The 16,581-nt window shown below is 43.4% G+C and overlaps 1 protein-coding gene and 1 long non-coding RNA gene across 7 annotated transcripts in view; one reads left to right on the top strand and one right to left on the bottom strand.

Annotated features, from left to right (window-relative positions):
• The window catches only part of ERG (ETS transcription factor ERG), a 322,953-nt gene that overhangs the window by 110,456 nt on the left and 195,916 nt on the right, over window positions 1–16,581 (top strand). The window lies entirely within an intron of this gene.
• On the bottom strand, window positions 11,428–16,324 carry LOC145539328 (uncharacterized). The gene is made up of 2 exons (XR_014077717.1): window positions 13,808–16,324; window positions 11,428–12,979 (listed from the first exon to the last, which is right to left on the bottom strand). It is a non-coding gene; the product is annotated as an uncharacterized LOC145539328 (long non-coding RNA).

The raw sequence follows: 16,581 nt of genomic DNA, 5'->3' as shown, positions 1-16,581 counted from the left end.
AAACCACAATCACAGAAAACTAACCAATCTGATCACATGGACCACAGCCTTGTCTAACTCGATGAAACTATGAGCCATGCTGTGTAGGGCCACTCAAGATGGACAGGTCATGGTGGAGAGTTCTGACAAAACGTGGTCCACTGGAGAAGGGAATGGCAAACCACTTCAGTAATCATACCTTGAGAACACCATGAACAGTATGAAAAGGCCAAGATATAGGACACTGAAAGATGAACTCCCTAGGTCGGTAGGTGCCCAATATGCTACTGGAGATCAGTGGCGAAATAACTACAGAAAGAATGAAGGGATGGAGCCAAAGCAAAAACAACACCCAGTAGTGGATGTGACTGGTGATGGAAGCAAGGTCTGATGCTGTAAAGAGCAACATTGCATGGGAACCTGGAATGTTAGGTCCATGAATCAAGGCAAATTGGAAGTGGTCAAACAGGAGATGGGAAGAGTGAATGTTGACATTTTAGGAATCAGTGAACTAAAATGGACTGGAATGGGTGAATTTAACTCAGATGACCGTTATATCTACTGCTGTGGGCAAGACTCCCTTAGAAGAAATGGAGTAGCCCTCACAGTCAACAAAAGAGTCCAAAATGCAGTACTTGGATGCAATCTCGAAAATGACAGAATGATCTCTGTTTGTTTCCAAGGCAAACCATTCAATTTCATGGTAATCCAAGTCTATGCCCCAGCCAATAATGCTAAAGAAGCTGAAGTTGAATGATTGTATGAAGACCTACAAGACCTTCTAGAACTCACACCCACAAAAGATGCCCTTTTCATTATAGGGGACTGGACTGCAAATGTAGAAAGTCAAGAGATACCTGTTGTAACAGGGAAATTTGGCTTTGGAGTACAGAATGAAGCAGGGCAAAGGCTAACAGAGTTTTGCCAAGAGAACGCACTGGTCATAGCAAACACCCTCTTCCAGCAACACAAGAGGAGACTCTACACATGGACATCACCAGATGGTCAACACCGAAATCCGACTGATTATATTCTTTGCAGCCAAAGATGGAGAAGCTCTATACAGTCAGCAGAAACAAGACCGGGAGCTGACTGTGGCTCAGATCATGAACTCCTTATTTGAAAATTCAGATTTAAATTGAAGAAAGTAAGGAAGATCACTAGACCATTCAGGTATGACCTAAATCAAATCCCTTACAATCATACAGTGGAAGTAGAAGGGTTTATATAGTATGCTATTTGGACTTGGGTTTCAAGATGCCAGTATGATTCCTGGGCTCCGTGTTGGGGTGTAATGGGAGTCCAGGAGAGAAGTGTCCTGCCTTATGGGAATTTATGTAATCCAGAATTTGGATCAAGAATGTTTCATGTTAGCCCCCCTCAACTGAGTGTGTCAGAGTCATTAGCATGGCTGACTCCGATGTAGCCTGTGGCTCTTTTTGTGCGTGTGGAGTTTGAGCATCGTTGTCTTTTTTTTGGTAATGTTTATTTGGTGCGTTGGGTCTTAACTGCAGCATGCAGGATCTTCGGTCATGGTCTGAGGGCTCTTCCTTGTGGCGCATGGCCTTCTCTCTAGATGTGGCGCGCGGGCTCGTTAGTTGCACAGTGTGAGCTTAGTTGCCCGAGGCACCTAGGATCTTAGTTCCCTTATCAGGGGTCAAACCCATGTCCTCTGTGTTGGCAGGTGGATTCCTAACCACTGACCACCAGTAAGTTCCTGAGCTTCATTATCCTCGTTGCAGGACTCAGCGTCGGGACCACTGATGCGCGGGAGGCGTGGGCCAGAGGCGAGCTCAGGGAATAGTGAGTTCACGATGAGAGGTGTGTTGTCCAGTGAGAGCGCCTAACTCTCTGCCTGCTCTTACTAATGAGCGGGGACCAGATTGAACTTACGAGTTCTCCATGGTTGACTTCCACCCTCCCTTTTGCCTCTCACACCTTCTTTCCCTTCTGATCTCAAACTCTCATGACTGTGGCTGTCACCTTCAGACAGGGGACTCTGTCATCTCTGGAGCCTCGTAGGCTGCTATCCGTGGGGTCGCAAAGAGTCGGACACGACTGAGCGACTTCACTTTACTTATTTACACTTCCCTTTGGGACAAGGTGGTTCCAGAGTAATGGGTGAGCAAACAGGCTGGGAAGCCAGACTTCTCCCTTTATAACCCTGGCATGGCATTTGCTGTTTGACTTTGGACAGATTACTGAGCCCCTCTGGGCCTCAGTTCTTTTATCAGTAAAATGAGGAGAGTGGTGTCTACTGCCTTGCGTTGTAGGAAGATCAGGTGGGGTGATTCATGTGAAGGTCTTAAAATAGTGTCAGGTAAGTAGGAATGATTATCCATCATCAACATCATCACCAGCAACACTGTCATCATTTAAAAATTGTTGTTAATCCCCCTTTTCCTTTTTCCATCATGGCCACTTCTCCCAGTGACCAGACTTAAAACTTAGGGCTTATCTCTAACACTTTTCTCTCCTGCACTTTCCACTTTGCGTCAGATTCGTAGCTGGTCTGCGCCGTCTCTTGTCTCTAACTGTTCATCTGCCTGCTGCTCTTCCCGCCCAGCCTTCCTTATGTGCTTTTTATCTCTTGCTGCCTGGTTAACCTTCCTACAAGATCATTTTCTTCAGTGCCTGACTGATCAGAAAAGTGAAAGTGAAAGTCACTCAGTCGTGTCCGACTCTTCACAACCCCATGACTATACAGTCCATGGAACTCTCCAGGCCAGAATACTGGAGTGGGTAGCCTTTCCCTTCTCCAGGGGATCTTCCCAACCCAGGGATCGAATCCAGGCCTCCCCCATTGCAGGCAGATTCTTTAGCAGCTGAGCCACCAGGGAAGCCCAAGAATACTGGAGTGGGTAGCCTATCCCTTCTCCAGCGGATCTTCCCGACCCAGGAATCCAACCATGGTCTCTTGCATTGCAGGCGGATTCTTTACCAGCTGAACTATCAGGGGAGCCTGTCCCTCATCAGAAACCTTGATTAATTCAAGGACTACCAACATTTTTGAGGCTTTGGATAACAATATCTCCCCACCCAATTATGTGCTTCTGTACTTCTCCAAGGAGTATCAGAAAATGTCATTTTATCACATTTGTTGTGATTTTTAACCTATGCTAATTTGATGAGTGGAAAGTGGAGTTTTTATCAGCATTATTTTGCTTGAAAGCTTGTGCCAGTGATTATCCCTCATTTGCTTATCAAGTTGTGCTTTCCCTTTTGTAACTTTTGGGACCCATTTCCACAAAACCATTCAACATTACTGGGGATATAGCATGAACCAAACAGGTAAGATCCCTGCTTGCATGAAGCTTGCATTCTAGAGGCTGAGATAGATTAGGCAGAAATGTATATAGTATATTGCCAGCGTTACAACACATATGTATGTGTAGATATCAATATATGCATTTTAATGCTGGTTGGTGTTCTTTAAAATTAAAGTAAGGTAATCAAGCGACTGAACTGAACTGAACTGAATCAAGACGTCATCAGGAGAGTGATAGAGGGAAAGGTGCCATTTTGCCTGGGAGATTAGGGAAGGATTTTGGCAACAGCTGAAGTGGTAAAGAATCCACCGGGCGACTCAGGAGACCCAGGTTCGGTCCCTGGGTCGGGAAGATCCCCTGGAGGAGGGGATGGCCACCCACTCCAGTATTCTTGCCTGGAGAATCCCACGGACAGAGGACAGACCACACAGGTTTTGGTGTCACAGAGAGTCGGACGTGACTGAGAGACTGAGAATGCACGCACCAAGTTCAGAGAGGGACCTGAAGGCAGTGATGTTCCGATGCAGGAACTGTGTCTGGAGAAGAGAGGACGGCACGGGAAAAGGCCATTAGGCTGGAGCCTGCTTGGCTTGTCCAAGGAACAGCAAGTGATGGGGGCTGGTGTAGATTAAGGGAAGTAAGATTGAGGCCATGTGTGAAGTTCTGATCTGCAAAGACCAGGACTTGTACATTTTATCCTGCATGTCAGGGGGCAGGGGACTGTTGGGGGGTTAAGCAGAATGGGTGACATGATCTAATCGAAGCTTTGATCTTTGTAAACAGCTTCATAATGTATATTGGATGGGTTATTTACATGGTGAGTCATCGGTCTGCATTTGAGGCTGGGTGACCGATGAACTCACCTGGAACCAAGGTACAGAAGAGTCTTAGGCCTGAGCTTTGAGTCCCTGCAACACTCAGAGTTTGGAAAGAGGAGGAGGAGCCCACGTAGGCTGAGAGGAAGATCTGGCGGGTCCAGGAAGCCAGAGAGAGTACCAGACTCATGAAGGGGAAGACTGTCAGTTCTGACAGCGTGGAAGACATTCAATTCAATTGTTCAGTCGTGTCCGACTCTTTGCGACCCCATGGACTGCAGCACGCCAGGCCTCCCTGTCCATCACCAACCCCCAGAGCTTGCTCAAACGCATGTCCATCGAGTCGGTGATGCCATCCAACCATCTCATCCTCTGTTGTCCCCTTCTCCTCCTGCCTTCAATCTTTCCCAGCATCAGCAAAATAAAAATAAGAAAAACAGGAAGACAGTGGCAGCCTTGGGTAGAGGAATTTGCACGAAGTGGACAAAAGCCTCCTTGGAGTGGGCTCAGGCCCGAAAGGGAGAATGAGTAAGTGTAGACAGGTCAGGCAGGCGGCTCTTTTCAGTTGGCGTTTAGAAGGTGTAGTGTTTTTCTCAACAACCTGTATCCGTGATGCTTCAGTGATACCCATCCTGAGCTGCGTTGCCATATTTGTCATATAGGTTGGTTTTGATGTTCATTCTGCCTTTTAATTTTTACCTCCATGACATAAATATTGTTATTTTCTTGCCCCTCTTGATGTTCTTCTTTGTTATCTTTCACTTAACTTTTCACCTTTGAAAGGGCCTATTTTTCTTGCTTTTACTTGTGTGCATTCCCCACTTTTCTATATAACTTGTTTAATAGAAAAAAAATATGTATTATTTTAAAAACCACCAAAAAAGTCATTCAGTGTTCACAGAAGACACACAGAACTGCTGCCAGCATCAAGCCCAGGTTTGGTTGTTTGTTTTTAATGGCTCATTCAGTTTTTAAAAAATATTTGTTTATCTGGCTGCACTGGGTCTTAGTATAGCATGTGGCATTGTTAGACCCCCCTGAGGCATGTGGCTCTTTAGTTGCGGCCTGAAAGAAAGTGTTAGACACTCAGTTGTGTCCGACTCTTTGCAACCGACTGTGACCTGCCAGGCTCCTCTGTCCGTGGGATTTCCCAGGCGAGAATACTGGAGTGGGTTGCCATTTGCTCCTCCAGGGGATCTTCCTGACCCCTGGATCAAACCCAGGTCTCCTGCACGGCAGGCAGATTCTTTACCATCTGAGCCACCAGGGAAGCTCTTAGTTGTAGCATGTAGGATGTTAGTTCTCTGACCAGGGATTGAACCCAGGCCCTTTGCATTGTGGGCGTGGAGTCTTAGCCACTGGCCCACCAGGAAAAGTTGCAAACCCACAGTCTTGAGTTCTGTGTTCTGTGCACAATGAACTCAGCCTAACTTTGCAGCAGTTTCTTTCCTGCTCATTTCTCCTGAAGGGTAGATAACCAAGGTGTTGACAACCAGCATGGGCACACCAGTCAGAACGGGGCAGACAAACCGGAAGAGATCATGTTTGGAAAGAAGCTGGTGCCTCTGCCGTAGTGTTTCTACCCTTCCTTGGAGGGTCCACTAGCCAGGGGACTGACTCCCTTCCTCCAGGCTCTTGTGACCTCTTGCTTCTGTTTTCCATCTTCCAAATCTTGACATTTGTTCCCTGCCATTTGGAGGGAGGATCAGGTATTCACCTTATAATGATTATTTTTGCATCTGTTTTCTCTGCTTGCTAGATTGTGCATTACTTAAAGTGATCTTATAATCAGTCACCTGTGTGTGTCTCCAGGAACCCTTAGTCTACCAGGTCCTTAACATAGAGGTGTGGAGGAAATTGAGTAAGTGGTGGTCACGGTGAAGCAACAGTGACCCAGGGACTTTATTCTGTTCTCGGAACGACGGCCCAGTTCATTGTTCATCCTTCTCTCTCCTCCTTTGAAGATGTGGTTGTAACCACACAGCCCATTTGCAGAAGAGACACTATGTTCTCAAGGGCACTCAGTTCAGTTCAGTCGCTCAGTCGTGTCCGACTCTCTGTGACCCCATGGGCTGCAGCCCGCCAGGCCTCCCTGTCCATCACCAACCCCCTGAGTCCACCCAAACCCATGTCCACTGAGTCGGTGATGCCATCCAACCATCTCATCCTCTGTCAACCCCTTCTCCTCCCGCTTTCAATCTTTCCCAGCATTAGGCTCTTTTCCAGTGAGTTAGTTCTTTGCATCATGTGGCCAAAGTATTGGCGCTTCAGCTTCAGCATCAGTCCTTCCAATGTATATTCAGGACTGATCTCCTTTAGGATGGACTGGTTGGATCTCCTTGCAGTCCAAGGGACTCTCAAGAGTCTTCTCCAACACCACAGTTCAGAAGCATCTGTATATAGTTTTTGATGTGCTTTTATGTATATAGTTTTATTTATGATTTTTGAAATTGGTTTTAGGTTCACAGCAAAATTGATCAAAAGAGAGATGCTTCACATATACTCTGTCTCCCCACACACCCACAGCCTCTCCCACTATCAGCATCTCCCACTGTCGTGGTACATTTGTGAACAGTTGATGAACCTGCATTGACAGATCCGCATCACACCGAGCCCATAGTTTACGTTCGGGTTCAGTCTGGGTGCTGTCTTGTGGCCTTGGACCAACAACACACACTGACATATTTCTGTGACTCTGTGCTCTGCCTGTTCATTCCTTCTCTGCTCCTGCATCCCCTCCCCGCCCCTGGCCACCACCGAGCTTGTTACTCTTTCCATAGTCTTGTGGTTTCCAGACTGTCACAGAGTTGGAAGCATATAGCATATAGCCTTTTCAGATTGCCATTTTTTCATTTAGTGATATGCATTTATGTTTCCTTTTTGTCTTTTCATAGCCTGATAGCCCACTTTGACTTTTTTAAGTCTTGGAATTTTTATAAATTTTTCCTTTTTTGGTTGCACCATGAGGCATGCGGGGATCTTAGTTCCCGGACCAGGGATTGGACCCCTGCCCCCTGCAGCAGAAATGTGGTGTCTTAACCACTAGACCACCAGGGAAGGGCCCAAATGTTAGAACTCTTTAAGAATTTGGTAAATGCTATATATTCCCCCCTTCCCCCACCACCCAGAACAAGCATGCACATGAGTACACACGTACAGACACATACACACTCTTATATGCTCACAGATCTGTTGCAACCAATTCAGCACCCCCATCCCCAGCCCCTGGGAGGCCCTGGGATCCCAGGTTAGGAGCCTGTGCCAGTAATGGAAGCCCCATGGGGTGCAGTTGATAAAGCGGAAAATAAATTTTCATTTGCACCTAACTCTCCTGCCAGAAAGCCGTGTTGCCTCTTGAAGTCAGTGGAATGACAGAGCTCCTTTGAACAACGCTGGTTTTGAGGCACGCTCTTTGTCTAAATTCAGTTCAGATGACAGATCCTATTCTGCAGTCTTGTGTTCTAGAGCAAAGCTGCTCAAACTGTGTGCAAACGAGTCACCTGGAGACTAGCATTGATGGGCCTTGGGATTCTGCCCTTCAGACAAGGTCCCTGCTGGTTCTGCTGGCCTGGGGGACGGTCTTTTTCACAGCATGGCCTGGAAGCCCTGGTTTTCAAACTACAGGTCATGACCCATTTGTGGACGTGAGTCAAAGCTGGTATTAACAAAAGGAAATGGAATGAAATGGAAAAGGGTGGAAATGTTCAGGGTGCATCGCATATAGCAAGGAAAAGTACTCTTTTGGAAGATGTTTTAGTTACACACGTGTAGGTGTGTATACCAGCTTGTGTTATGTAACATGATTTCTTACCCTGGATCCATTTGGAAAACAGTCCTCAAAATTTCTGTGGAGTAAGAAATGAGGAAGAAGCACCTCCCCAGTCGTTTTACCCGAAAAACTAGTGGGTTTGCAGGCATAAAATTGCACATGTGTCTCTGTGGATTTTGCTGCTGACTCTGGTATCCAGATGTTGGGATTTTTCCCAAAGCAGGAACTGTAAATAGCAGAGAAAGTTTTTTGGTTTTTTTTTTAGTTTTAAAGATCAGATTCCAGGGTTGAATGAAAGTCCTGCGTGTGTTTGCCTTAATTGAGAAGAGTAAATGGTACTTCTGTGAATGTACTTTAAAAAAGTAAACAAGCTGAACTAAAGCATGGCTGTTACTTTTTTAGTGATTCTTTGTGGATTTTCTGAAAAGTACCGTTCATTCACATTCTGCATGAACTGCTAATAGGCTGCTATTATCAATATCCAAAAATAAACAATAATACCAATTTATATGGACCTCCAGATTAGCCCCATAAAAGTTTACGATAATGGTATTATTGCGCCAGCTGAGTTTGAGGCTGACGGAAATATACAACTCTAAGCATGTGATTCTCATATCCTTTGTTTTAAAATCCAAGTTTAATCTGTCTTTATGTTGAAGTTTATCATCACAAATTAAAAGGGTATGCCTAAAGGAACAGTCAGAAATTGAACTTTTTGTGACTTAATCGTTGTTTGAAAAGTCTGCAATTCAAATTTTTACTTTCTATTGTTATTTGAAAAGTTTTTGTAAATTTACCTATTTTGTTACATGTTACAAAAGGGATCTAGAACCTGCCAGCGAGACAAGAGGTGATGGGTGGGTTTCCTATTTGGCTTTCAGAGGAGGGTCGTCCTAGAAGAATTAGACAGAAAACAGGCAATGGACATGAGTTTGAGTAAACTCTGGGAGTTGGTGATGGACAGGGAGGCCTGGCGTGCTGCAGTCCATGGGGTCGCAGAGTTGGACACGACTGAGCAACTGAACTGAACTGAAAGGCAATATTAGCCATGAACAAAAGCATCAAGAAAGAAAACAGACCCAAAGAGAGAGGATATTTTTCTCTTTTGAATAATTTAAACAATATGCTGTTGTTCTTATTCTTTAGTCTTTAGCAATGGAAAATTCACACATATTCAGTAAAAGGACTTAAAAGCCCCTTTAGTTTATTCCTCAAAAGTGAAATTAGAAAAAAATAAAAAACAGCAAAGATTTACTGAATAGCACAGGGAGCTATATTCAATATTTTGTAATAACCTATGATGGAAAAGAACCTAAAAAAATACGTATAACTGAACCACTTTGTTGTATACTTGAAACTAACACTCTTGTAAATCAACCGCACTTCAGTTTTTTTTTTTTAAAGTAGAGCAGTGCTCTGGTGCGACTTAGTTTATCAAGTTTACAGTCATTTTTAAAAAATCTTATAGTCATTTTTGCAAATTTATTTTGATTTTAGTCAGGGCTGTTAAAATAAAATGCACTGATAATTAATAAAAACAAGGCAAAACAAAATGAAAAACCTTAGGTGACGTAAGGCATGCCTGGTGAAGAGGTGTGGCTATAAACAAGAGAACAATGACACAGCTTCTCTGTGTCTCGGTTTTTCTCCCCAGCTTTACTGAGGTAAATTTGGTGTGTGACATTGTGTAAGGTTATAAGGTGAGGATTTGCTGCATGTATGTTATGAAGTGATTGCTGTAATAGGGTTAGTTAATGTCTCCATCACCTCACATAAGTATCTTTTTTTTCTTTTTTTCCTTTGGGGTGAGAACACTTCAGGTCTTCGGACCCTTCCAGTACACAATACAGGGTTGTCAACTTCATGCTGTCCATTCAATCCCAGAATTTATTCTTCTTGTGCCTGGAAATTTATACTCTTTGACCAATATCTTCCCGTTTCCCTTACCCTGAGCCCCTGGCAACCACCACTTCACTGTCAACTTCTATGAGTTGGCTTTAGATTCCACGTTTAGGTGAAATTGTAGAGTATTTGTCTTTCTCTGTCTGATTGATTTCACTTAGCATAATATCCTGCCAGGTTTTTTTCTCCTAAAATACACTCATTAAAATGTATATGTCTTAGAAAACCTTTTGATTGATAGGATATACATCGCTTGAATGATTTATCAAGTATCTGCTGTTATTTTTGCTGGTTGTCTATTTTTTTCCCATAAAATTATTTAGATTTACCCAAAAATATAAAAGTAGCGTGTTATATACAGTCCTAATTACTTTGTGTCATCATGATGATAAAGACATTTCAATCCTCAGCTCACTCACTGACAGTTAAAGTTTAGATGCTTGTTTATTCCCTTTGATATGGCCCAATAACATGGTTAATTGGAATTGCATGAAATTCAGTTTTTTGGTAGGAAATGATTTTTTAGAATTGGCGTATAGTTGATTTACAGTGTTGTGTTAATTTCTGCTGTCCAGCAAAGTGATTCAGTTGTACATACATTTTTTTTCATATTCGTTTCCATTATCGTTTATCCCAAGAGATTGGATATAGTTCCCTGTGCTATACAGAAGGACCTTGTTGTTTATCCATTCTATGTGCAATATCTAGTTTGCAGCATGAAATTTTAATTTCTGGCGTGTTGGTCTTTAGACTGGGGTGTGGAGAGTCACTCTGCTCTAGCGCAGCACCAGTTTTTGGAGCACTGTGTTAGCTGGGCTCCCTGGGAAGCAGATGTTGGAGCAGAATTAAGAATGCAGGAAGATTATTTGCGGGGGAGGGGTCCTCCTGTGAAGGATACTACCAGGATGCTGCAGGCGTCGGCAGGGATAGCCAAGGCCAGATGCAGATGGGATCGTCTGACCAGCCCAGCGGGGAGCCCTGGAGCAGACGGTGCCTCTGGAGTGGTCCCGGGATGGGCAGAAGTGGCCAGGCGCTCGCGCCCTGCTGGGCTCTGTTATGAGTCTGAGGCCAGGCGGAGGGGCTGTGAGCGTCTGGAGGCTTGGTTCAGGTGAACGCTGGGCTCTCTCCTGAAGGGAGACCTGAGGGGCCCGCCTCTGGGGCTGTCAGGGGTGTCAGCAGAGACAAGAACAGCAAGTAGCCGCCTCCTGGGAACAGCCCGACAGAGCCATCCTTTGCTGGACGTTGTTACTCCGTCCTTTTATAGAAGGGGGTTGCAAATTTACCATCTGTAGGACTGTCTTCTGCTGAATAGCAAATGCCCTTGCTGACAAAGTGAGTGAGTGGGTGAAAGTCGCTCAGTTGTGTCCAACTCTTTGTGACCCCGTGGACTATAGCCCACCAGGCTCTCCTCTGCCCATGGAATGCTCCAGGCAAGAATCCTGGAGTGCGTTGCCGTTCCCTGCTCCAGGGGATCTTCCCAAACCAGGGATTGAACCCAGCTCTCCTGTTTTATGTTCTTTTAGTTTTGCTTCTTTCTGGTCTTTACCCTCCTGGGGTCTTTGGGAACTGTGCGTGTGGGTAACAGCATCTACCATACCTCTTCATTTTCGCTTAGGCTGGATTTGGAGAGCCAGAACAGGAAAACACTTAAGGAGACCCAAGAGTCTCACAGAGAAATAAATCAGAGCTGCTGTTTCTTTTAGCTTTGCTTTCCTGTTCTTTATTATTATTATTTTTTTCAATGTAATCTCTCCTTTTATCAACATTCATCATTGCATACTGTAAGAAAGTGAAATCACTAAAGGCAAGTAACTTTATGAACCTGCTGAGTGTGAAGGGAGAAAAGGCCACGGTATAGATGAATGGATTAGGAGGGAGACACCTAACTATAGGGGTTTACAGTTGATAAAATTTCAGGCTTTGTTGTACAATAAGTATCATTATCTGCTACACAATGACTGGGTATTGACTGCTTGCAGTGACACAAGCATAAGCAATCCTTCAAAATCAAGGATAAATGTAACAAGAAAAAAAGCAATATGGATAAATTCAGAAATGTCCAACGATTGCTATTTCTTGGGTGAAACTGTACTGATCAGTAGTTGGGTTGCCTAACAAAATGTGAGAGAACAGCGAATTTTAGAAAGCAGCAATTTTAAAGAAATGAAAGCTATGCAAAATGCATTGCAGTCCTTCATTATGTAGTTCATAAGTATGAAAAAAAGAATTCTAGGCTGTTAATTAATTCATAATTCTGGAAAATGTTTTTCCATGCAGTGAATCTATAACAATAACCATTACACAGTCTCTCTCCCTCGCTCTCTTTATGGGAGACCCTTTATCACCAAGTCTTCCCTGGATAGTCTCTGTGCCATTTGCTTCCAGTTGCTTCACAAGCCACTCTTAACCCACCCCTGGAAACTATGTATAAAATCATTTAATGTGTGCTAATGATACGAGCATTTACACATCTAACCAATATATATTTAACCAAGATAATCCTTTAAACCATGATCCTATGAGAAATTAACATTACATCAATACTGCAGACAACTATTTTTCCCATGAACTACAATTTTCCCAACAGGAAAATAGCCTTTTGTCCTTGCTACTTCAATTGGGGCCCTTCACTGTTGAGAATTTCCACCGTTCATCCAGTACCACCGTGATGGAAAATTGGAATCCTTAAAAAAAAAAAGATGATTAAAAAAAAATCCTTTTAGATTATTGATGCTACTGTTTGGATGTTTCTTGGTTTTAGACCTCTGGATATACAATTTTTTTTTTTCTCTATTTGTTACATTATCTGCCTCCGGTTACAATTCAGAATTCACAGTAAATTTCTCTTAGGGCTTTTGGTTAAGGCTTTATTGGTTCCTCAGATTTCAAATCTAAACATCCAAATCATGTTGGTCATTCCATCAATGCTTGTCCCCCTCAGCATTTAAGTCCACTAGTGGGGCTTTATTCGAATGCTGCCTTGGGCCTGGGTTGCCCAACCTTTAGTGCTTGAAATGACATGAGATTCAAGGAGAGGGAATTGATTTCCTATCAGATTTGGTGCTAGAAAGCAGAAAGGCCCCCTCATGTGTGTAGAGAAGGGAGCCCTCCTACACCGTTGGTGGGAATGTAAATTGGTGCAGCCACTATGGAGAACAGCATGGAGGTTCCTTAAAATATGAAAACGAGAGATGCCATATGATCCAGCAACCCCGTCCCTCTCCTGGGTACGTCTCCAGAGAAAACTGTAAGACATAAAGATACATGCAGCTCAGCGTTCATAGCAGCACTATCTGTCTACAATAAGTAAGACATGGAAAGGAGCTAAATGTCCACCAACAGATAAACGGATAAAGAAGATAGGAGATACATATAATGGGATCTTACTCAGCTATAAAAATGATTAAAATAATGACATTTGCAGCAACATGGATGGACCTAGAGATTATCATAGTAGGTGAAGTAAATCAGAAAGAGAAAGACAAATGCCATATGATATCACTTATGTGTGAAATCTAAAAAAAGAAAAGATGCAAATGAAGTTATTTACAAAACAGAAATAGACTCACAGATGTAGAAAACAAATTTACAGTTATCAAAGGGGAAAGAGGGGAGGGATGAATTAGGAGTTTGGGATTAACATATATATACTGCTGTATATAACATGGGCTTTCCAGGTGGCTCAGTGGTAAAGAGTCCACCTGCCAATGTAGGAGACATGGGTTTGATCCCTGGATGGGGAAGATCCCCTGGAGGAGACAATGGCAACCCACTCCAGTATTCTTGCTGGGAAAATCCCATGGACAGAGGAGCCTGGTGGGCTACAGTCCATGGGTTTGCAAAGAGTGGGACGTGGATGAGCAACTGAGCATATACACACATATATAAAATAGACAACCAGCAAAGACCTACTGTATAGCACAGGGAATTATACTCAACAATAGGTTTGTAATAACCTATAAGGGAAAAGAATCGGAAAAAGAATACATCTGTATGTTTGTGTGTGTGTATTTATATACATACATATACACACACACTATATATATATATATTTAAATCACTGTGCTATATACCTGAAATTAACATGATGTTGTGACTTAGCTGTTCTTCAATTAAAAAGAAAGCTCCTGTCACATGTGGTCACCAGGAGGCAACTTCACCCCTGCTTCAGCCATGCTTCTGCTCAAACCTTTTGCTTCTACCAGATTTGGGAATTTGGGGACCGGAAGAAAACTGAGGCGGGTACCCAGGTGCGTTTCCTGTTCTACTCAGGGTATGTCCACACTAGGCTCCTAGGCTTCCTCAAGCAGGGTCCATGGCTTCAATGCTGGGCAAAGCCTTCTCTCCATTGTGGGGCTCGGTAGACAGCCTTCCTCCATGTGACACTTCTGTTTGTGCTGGGTCCCCACGGGAGACTGAATCTTGATCTCGCTTGTCTTTCTCTACCCTCTGATATTGTCTTTACATTATGATTATCTGCTCAGTGACTTCCTTTGGCGTTATTTCACATGTTTCCTTCCATCTTGATGAACGACCTTGTCCGTTTCGCGGCTTTCCCTGTATTGATGGTTCAACCGTTCACAAATACTGCTGTCATGACCTCATTTCTTTTAAATGCGTCTTCGTGTTTTTAGTTTATTCCTTGGAGTCGTTTATTTTCCCCTTCATTTTGCAGTGCAATTTTTGTCACCTCTGTGTGTGGTAAGTACACCTGGCAGGTCTCTTCATGTCTTCCTTTTGGGTGACTTAAAGCCACTTTATTGATATAAGATGGAAAGAAAGCTCCCAAAGAAGAAGCTATTCTGGGCTGTGGAATGTGGGGGCGACGTTAAACACCACTTGTATTTCCATGCCATCACTATTTACCGTTTGAGGATTTGGAGAGGGACGGAAAATGATGTCTTGTTTGAAGCACACTCGCTGTAATCTTTTCCTTTGGACGAGAAGTTTTTAAAGCGTTTAGAAAAATAGAATGCCTCATGGGACCTGATAGGATTATGATTTACTCTTTCTGGAAGACTGAAATTTAAAACTGGTACCAACATGAGTTTTACAAAGTTGTGCTCATTTCATGGACTGCCAGCGTACATGTATGTAACCATTTTACGGAATGAGCTGGACTCGGTAAAGAGCACATAAAACCTTACTTTCCTCACGACTTCTTCACACCTGCTTAAGACTGAATGTCTGCTTCATCTCCCAAACAGTATCTCACATCCACTGAGAGTTTTTTATGGTCACTTATAATTGTTAACGTATAGTTTTATTTTCATGTGCTCAGAAACCCAGTTAATTATTTTCTTCTAAAAACTATTTATTTACTTAAATTTGATTGCACTGGGTCTTTGCTGCAGTGCGCGGGCTTTCTCTAGTTGCAGCGAGCGGGGGTTACTCCGTAGTTGTGATGTGGGGGCTTCTCTTTGGGGAGCATGGGCTCCAGGGTTCTCAGGCTTCTGTAGTTGCAGCATACGGACTCAGTAGTTACAGCTCCCAGACAGGCTCAATAGTTGGCGTGCATGGGCTTAGTTGCTCCAAGGCATGTGGGATCGTCCCGGATCAGGGATCAAACCCATGACCCCTGCCTTGGCAGGTGGATTCTGAACCCACTGGACCACCAGGGAAGTCTGCAATCGCCTGTCCAGTTTTAGGTTTGTTGCCCTGCACCGTTCCGACCTGTTTCGGGGTGAGAAACTTCGGAGTGGGAGAGTGGTGTGGTTAGCCCTCTCGTCACATCTAACTTGTCCATTTTCCCCTTTGTCTCCTTCCTTCTGTTGTGTCCTTGAAATCAATGCTGGGCTGAGTTCACCAGACCAGGTTTGGCGCATCTCTAAACATGTTCTGTCTCAGTAGTCTGGTCCCTGCCTTTAGAATGAGGACCTCTGCTGAAAGTATGAGCCCAAAAGTCTTAAGTTCTGCCAAGAACTTAATGTCCTGTTCCAGTTAAAAGAAAAAGTGGTAAAATTAAATATAAAATGCCAGTTGCCAACAGCATATGTTAAACAATAAAATACTTCCAAGTCAGAATTTTAAAAAATTTCATTCAGCTGCTGATACACAAGGAAAACCTCATGTCTCCCCGATTTCAGTTATTTCTGTATCTTTACGTGCAGAGAACAGAGGTACATATGCAGATGGTGCAGAGGTGTGCGTCTTTACGGAACAGTCATCCCAAAGACATACTTTAGAACATTCTGAGAGTCCTCTGAGGAAACAAGGGAAATTGTCCACACACATACTGTTTTCCCTGTGTGGTTAGGCTTTAATCTGCACCTTGAAGAGACGTAAAAAAGCTCTGGTCACTCTGTTGTTATGGTTAGTTGAAGCCCCAAGACTTCTAAGGTGTTCAAGATTTAACCCGTCTTGTTTTTAAATATACTAGCTTCTTCTTAAGATAATAAATCTTTGCTCTTTGATGTTCATAGATCCCTAAAACCCCCAGAGCAGCCCTAGAAATCTGGGAGATGTCTCTTACTAGCACATGGCACAAAGTCTTGCTTAATCCACTTATAACTTGCAACCTGGAGGCACACATCACAGTGAAAAACAGTGAGGATTATGTAACTTTGCAGCTCTTTATGTACCGGATCTTTTAATTTTATTCTCAAACAGCATATTGCACTATTGAAATTCAATATGGAAATATTTCTTTTGGTTTTAAATAAAGTTTTCAGAAATGCATATGTTAGCAACTAAAAATGAAGTCCTGAATTTCTCATTTTTTTGTAGTTAGAGAGAGTTAACACTTTTCTTGGCATTCTAAGGAATGTCATCCATGTTATCATGGGTACCAGGTCACAGCAACAGAACTTTCTTTTCATGAGCACCTGTAGCTTTAAGTGGCTGAATA

Source organism: Giraffa tippelskirchi, chromosome 2, assembly GCF_054371585.1.
Source record: "Giraffa tippelskirchi isolate mGirTip1 chromosome 2, T2T-mGirTip1v1.2.pri, whole genome shotgun sequence".
Lineage (NCBI taxonomy): Eukaryota > Metazoa > Chordata > Mammalia > Artiodactyla > Giraffidae > Giraffa > Giraffa tippelskirchi.
Note: the sequence above shows the minus strand (reverse complement) of the source record. Positions and strands in the feature narration are given on the sequence as shown.